This window comes from Apium graveolens, chromosome 3 (genome assembly GCF_009905375.1).
Source record: "Apium graveolens cultivar Ventura chromosome 3, ASM990537v1, whole genome shotgun sequence".
In the NCBI taxonomy this organism is placed as follows: domain Eukaryota; kingdom Viridiplantae; phylum Streptophyta; class Magnoliopsida; order Apiales; family Apiaceae; genus Apium; species Apium graveolens.
Window position 1 is genome coordinate 30,900,078 of NC_133649.1, and position 6,944 is coordinate 30,907,021.

At 32.1% G+C, this 6,944-nt stretch overlaps 1 long non-coding RNA gene across 2 annotated transcripts; it reads right to left on the minus strand.

Moving 5' to 3' along the window:
- Positions 1–212: 212 nt before the first annotated feature.
- LOC141712051 (uncharacterized) lies at positions 213–4,304 on the minus strand. 2 transcript variants are annotated; one of them, XR_012571511.1, is made up of 4 exons: positions 4,095–4,304; positions 3,558–3,638; positions 1,188–2,526; positions 213–563 (listed from the first exon to the last, which is right to left on the minus strand). It is a non-coding gene; the product is annotated as an uncharacterized LOC141712051 (long non-coding RNA). The 2 variants fall into 2 exon arrangements; XR_012571510.1 differs by having other exon boundaries at positions 1,188–3,638.
- Between the last annotated feature and the right edge of the window lie 2,640 nt (positions 4,305–6,944).

The following is a 6,944-nucleotide window of genomic DNA, read 5'->3' on the forward strand; positions in this document are numbered from 1 at the left end:
TAATTATGGTATTTGTTACATCATATTTGGTGTAACCATAAGGCTATGGTAACACCATATTAGCTATTGTAATACTAAATTTTAACGAACAAAGTTATCAATGGCTACAGCTTGTTATTTATAGTTACACTTTTATGTGGACCTATATCAATAGCTACACTTTACAGGACTCATTGCCAACACTTTATGAGAGAAAAAAAGGCAATATCGTGTTTGAAAATAGAACTTCCCCATTTCAAAGTTTACCAAACATTCATCAACAAAAACAATCCAACAACCAAAACAACCAGTTCCAAGCCTACCAACCACCAACCATACCAAAACATAAACTAAAACTAACTTAGCTAGCTAGGTACCATATCAAGTTCGTGATAATTACTTGCTAGGTACAATACAACTTTATGGTAACTGCATTATCACTTTTAACATTCTCTCTTCTCTTATATTGCTAACAGAGGTTCTTTATCCTTCTCTTCCACTAATGTTTTTTAGGTATCTTCTTTTTTGCAGAGGTTTCTTTCTTCTTTACACTGACTTCATTCCTCATTCTGTAAGTTCAAAACCTAAACAACCAAGAAACAACCAAGAGGTAAAAAAGATTAGTAATATGATATAAATAATTTGAATGCAAGGAAACAATGTCATAAAGTGTATTACTACAACTATGTACGTGTAAATATCCATAACCATCCACATCCACCTCCTATCTCCTAGACTAGCAGTTGGGATGTAGAACACAAATATACTTTCTATACTTTTATACACTGAACAGAGAAGACACTACTAAAATTTTACATACAACAGCGCTAGGCTTGGAACCGAGCAGAATATTGTTGTTGTTTCCATTAATTAATGTAATTATTCACCAACTGATAGAAGGTTTACATAAGAAATAGCATTTATGTGCTTCCAGGAAAAATATACTTGAGTTGTGCTATGAAGCTCAAATAAAGAAGCACTGTCATGTAAACACACTTTGAAAACGTAAACAGAGGCATTTGGCTTGGACCAATCTCCACCAGGTTGAACAATATTAGTTTTTGTTCAACATATAACGTACAACTAAGTTCCTAAAACTCTTTGATAGTAAGCAAAAAAAGGTAAGAGATTAAATTGACTGCAAGTACAAGTGTACAACCCTAACATATCACTCATAACATCACTATCAAGAAAGATCAAAATGTAACCTTGCATTCCTCCCTTCCATACTGCAGTTGTATAGGTCAGGCCAGAGACAGTATTGTGCAATACCGTGAATGTAAAGAGGGGCTTCCCATTTTGAAGTTTGTCGACAGGAAGAGGTGTATAATCTCTCCAAAGTCATTAGAAAAAATTCCTATAAAGTGGAATATGACCTTAGGATCCATTTGTCCTAACGAAACAAATATTAGTTACATGAAATGGAACAAACTAAAAGCTAAGTGCACAGACTTTGCAATCAATAGGAATAAAGTTAATTACAGACTATTCAAATCGCTTTCAACACAACCAAGTAATTGTTCTTTCCATCTCTTCATGCTTTCATCATCCTGCAAAAAATGATTAATCCCCAAAAGATACAGATTGTTGATTACAAAGCAACTGAATCGGTAACAGGCTAACAGCACTTCCGAATCAAATTCAAAAAAGACCGTAAATGTTTAAAAAGAACAAACGAAGGATTCCCTTTATATATCCTTGCTTCATTCTCTAAATATTGAAAATCTAATGTACCAAAAAGAATAATATGTTGTCCCAATTTCAAATAGGAATGGATTCAACATCCAGAATTACAATGTGGAGACTAAAATGTTAAATTTATGCAAAACAAGATTACATACAACTAAATTAAGCTGAAACCGTTATATTTCTTTTAGACTTTGAACCAACATCAGATAAATGGAAAAATGAATAAATTACTGAACTAAAATCAAAGGAAGAATACAAAAGTTCTTTTTATATCTAACACCTCAAGTTTAGGAAAAATTAGCACATTAGGCATGTACTCTTACCTCAAGTTTACGCTCTGCTTTGTAAAAAATAACAACAGTGTGCGGTATATAAAATAAAATAAAGAGACAAGTTGATATGCATAAGGATAATAGTATAGTACTGCTATTTTTTAAAAATCTCTGTTGGTCAAATCAGTACCTGAGAACATAAATCACCACACATTCTATTAAAACCATGTCAGTAATCAAAATAAAAGTATTCCCTTCTAATTGAACTAAATAATAAATTACACAACTTATTTGTGGAATCGTGAAATAATGGCATTTTTTTGTTCGATATGAAACTATTTATAACAGATAAAAGAGAGGATGAACTTATTAAGAAGTTTATGTACATGTGCAATATAACCTCCCATAGTCGGTCCTCTAACCAGCCTTACGCCCCTGATGTACTTATATAAAATGATCACACCTCAAAAGGATTCAAGAAAAGAGCTACAATTTAAATATTAATACACTGAAAAAGGAAAAATCAATATACAACTGACATTCCCCAAGCTTGATGTTCTTCAAGATAAACTTCTAAAGCATATGCCTGCTTGTTTCAAAAGTAAAACACATTCACGTATAATTTATTTAATTGATAAAAGAACTAAGTGTGATTATGTCTTCAGTGTATCACGTATTGAAGCTAAAAGTAAACTAAATCGACAAACTTGGAACACATGACTTATTACTTAAAGGTGCAGAGTAATGTTTCTACAACCATAATTCATATATAATATATCTCTTTATCAGCATACATGATTAGACAAATGGAAATGATTACCATTCTATCACTAATTTAATTCAGGTTTTAATTTACTACGACACTGGAAAGTGGGGGGGCACTCCATTCAGATTTTAACATAATATGATAGATTACAACCTACCAAACAATCACTAAGACACACAATTCACTAATTTTATAACAACTTCACTTAGCATCTCTAGTATTTAAGGATGGTAGAAGGATCAGGTGTGTCTATGAACCAGATGACAATCAAAGTGTGACCCATCTGAACCATTAAAAATAATCTTAAGAATATGCATGCGTAGATTCCATATTCACCCAATCTCCACTACCCTATCATTTCCCTGTTAAACAATCTCAAACACAAAGTCAAAAGAGTTGGAAGCCCTGTCATTGCCCAATTTGCAACTAATAATATGTTAGGCAGATAACAGATTTTTGATGTATTAAAAAAGGGATATTAAAAATGAACAAATTACTGGTTTTCAAATTCTTGCATTCACATGTTTGCAAACATATATTTATATATGGTTGTAATAAATATGAAGAATGCATTTCAATCTCTCGAAAATTAAAAGATAAAAGATCCTAGGCCTTTCAAAAATATGGAAAGATTAGGTAGATACTAATTATTTACTATATGAACCTTAGCTTCTAATTTTACTCAACTATTTTTTTTTTGAAATATTACGTTGATATTAGGTAGCTTGAGGAAGTTCTTGGTAATATGAATAACAAGCTTGTCCATAAAAGCTGAAGCAATATATAATGCATCCATCCAACATTAAGGCCATTCTACAACACATTTACTAATCTAAATGAGTTACACTAACCTTAGACGCAAATATCTCATGTGGCCAATTAAGAAGCCATGCTACCATTTGATCCGTCAGATTCCAATCATCATCATTTGCCTACAAAAAAGTTTAGATATTATAAGACATCAATACCTAACCATCAACTCAATTAAACAAAATGTCAATGATCAAACTGCTACATAATCTGAGAACAATAATCATCCAACTAATAAAATAACCATATTTAGTTCAAAAGAAAAACCCAATATATAACACTAAAATTGTACATCTAACATACATTACAAGCTAAACAGAAGTTGAAACCCAAAAGTTTAGTTTATAGCCCTCCACTAATTTTCGACCATACTTAACTGCTACAATATGAATTATAGAATCATACGGAGATAAAAGAAATATAGAGAAGAGACAGAGAGATGGCTCAAAGAGACTTATATATATATATATATATGTATATATATAGATAGAGAGAGGGAGAGAGCGAGAGAGAGAGAGAGATCGATACACATACATATATATAACACAAAATTGAATAAGAGTGAGGGAGAATAATACCAGAGCTTTAAATCGAAGCACAAATCTTGAATCCCTAGCTTAATTTGAACCTTCATTAGCCTTTTTTTATCAAACCCTAACTGAAGCCCCTTTTTTTGAACTCTCAGCTTGCAGTTGAAGTTCTGGTTGGGAGTTCCAGTTGACAGTGACAAGTACATGAGGAGTGAGATGAGTGAGAGAGCGGTGTTTGAGAGAGAGAGATATGAAATGTTAGACACAAAGAGTGTGTTGAGTAGTTTGTAATAAAAATGAATTTTAATTTTAATTTTTTTTTAATTTTAGGACAAAGCAATTGTTTTCCCCCGCCCTTATGTTTTTTTAATAAATTTCATTCTCCCGCTCATGTTTTTGATGTAGCTGCCTGAAATTTCAGTTTTTGAGTACACTTTTTTCACACCAATGGCAACATCAACTATGGTGTAACCGTAGATGTCTCATTTTATCTATAGTTATACCAAGTGACACCAACGGTTACAATAAAAAAAAGTGTAACCATAGATAGTCAAAAATAATTTTATGCCATCTATGGTTACAGTTTAGCTGGTTACACTAAAAAACTATTATAACAGGTCATATATGGCGTAGTGTAATTATGAAACTGTGTGTATAGTTACCACAAATGAGGATCCATGATTCTGGTACCGAAGAATGGGTCATATTAACATGAAACTCATTATAATATTAGTTCGAATGAAAAATGTTCGTGGTTTACCAAAACTCAATTTCATAAAAGACCATATATGTGAAGCATGTGAAATTGGAAAAAAAATTGATCATCACATAAATCAAAATTCATGGTGTCTACAACTAGACCACTCGAGATTCTACATATGGATCTAATAAGACCCGTTCCTGCATAAAGTTTGGGAGGATGTGTTAGAGAGGCATAAAATGCAACGGAAAACAAAAAAAAATGAATCCCTACCGCATGATCTATGTATAATGATTGGATAATTCTGGAGAATAGGATCATATACTTTAATAAAGTTTTTCATATGATTGTAATGGAATTTTTTATCTTAATAAATCAAAGCAGCCCTTCTTGCGAAGATCTGCTCTCCAAGGTATCCACAGGAACGTATAATCGTCCAACGATCACCGGAGCCGGTACTAGCCGATTTGGTTGCCTCTTCCTCTCTCTCTTTCTCTCTAGCCTCTCTAAGATGTAGAGCTGGTAGGTTTCTCAAAAATATAATATAACTAGTAACCCTAAAAGTATACATCTTAATGTATATATAGGGGAGAGAGGATTAAGGGCTAACCCTAAACCTAATGGGCTTTTCAAAATAACCCAGTCTCATTTTGGGTTTTTATTACTATTCAATTCTAATTCTAATATATATATATATAATTAATCAAGTCTCACTTAATTAATTTAATAATTGAATTTCAATTATTAATAAAAAATATTTAAATTCATAATTTAAATAACACTCCGTTTTAAACGTTCTTTGTATGTGACCTTTTAGGTTATTATTACGTTGGTAATAATTTTATTTTCTAAAAATCAAATTATAAACAATTAGTGGCATCTAGTATTACATCATTGCTACCCAAGTAATAATAATAATTGGTGATTCAATTAAACATTTCGTGAATAATGTACAATGTAATATAATCCCTTTAGCCTTATATTAAAAATCAAACTCGAGGCATGTATTGTGTCATCCTCAATTAACGTTTAATCCTTGTTTCCTTGATCAATGAGTAAACTATTAAAAAAATCAGTATCTGAGCACAGCCATACATTTTATAGTCTTACTCAATCAAGAGGCCATTAATATCACTCCTTAATATAGGAGGGCTAAATCCCATCTACATAATTCATATTTCTCATATGATTCATAATATACCCAATGTCTACTTTTATGATTACTTGGTCAAGGATAACTTTCAATAATATCAAAGTATGTTAATTCTCGTATAGAAATATAACGACTTAAGGTCTAAGAACCAATACATTATTATCACTGTGAGATTAACTTATGACACTATAAACATGTAGTATCCCATAACAGGTCAATCCAGCATCATGTATCTAATACATGTGCATGTGTTTTGACTTTTGTATCACCATACCTATGATCAATGAGATGTTATCTTCAGTCAACAAACACACCAGTCTCAATGTATTTATTATCGTCCCTTAACAATAATACTTGACTAGGGACCTTTAGGAATGTTGCTCGTAATCTCATTTCTAAGTCACGTACTTAGAGATATAGATTTTTTAGGAATATGTTGTGTACTTGATGATAAGCTAAACAAAACACCTTAGTAGATTTAACTTAGTGAATTTTGTAGCACCCGACGGATGATTAATTATAGTCCCGACGAATGATTCAATATAGTCCCGACGAATGACCAATTGATATCCATCGGGTGAGTAGCTTATGTAACAATAAGTCATGTAGCACATTTCTGCAAACAACTTTATATAGTTTCTATAGTAGCTTATGAGTCATGGAGACTGCTAGTAAATATGCAGAATAGGTTGATTAAATGTAAATATAAGATGTCTTGTAATTCTGCACAAATGAAATGGAGTTAAGTGATAAATGGCTACCCGACGGATGATTAACAAAGCTACTCAACGGATGACCAACAAGGCAACCCGACGGATAACAAGCATGTACCCGACGGATGATCAATTCAAACATTTGTTGACAGTGACAACACAGTCACATGCGTTGGGTGTTTGCAAAAGGAATGTGGTAGCCTATTTAGCAGGAAAATGAGAACAAAGAAGCACTACCATTTTCATGCAAGCTATGAAGGTTTTGAAAGATGCTGGAATAGAGTAATGAAGTAGCATAGAGTTAGACTTGATAGTTTTGTTTTATTATCTTA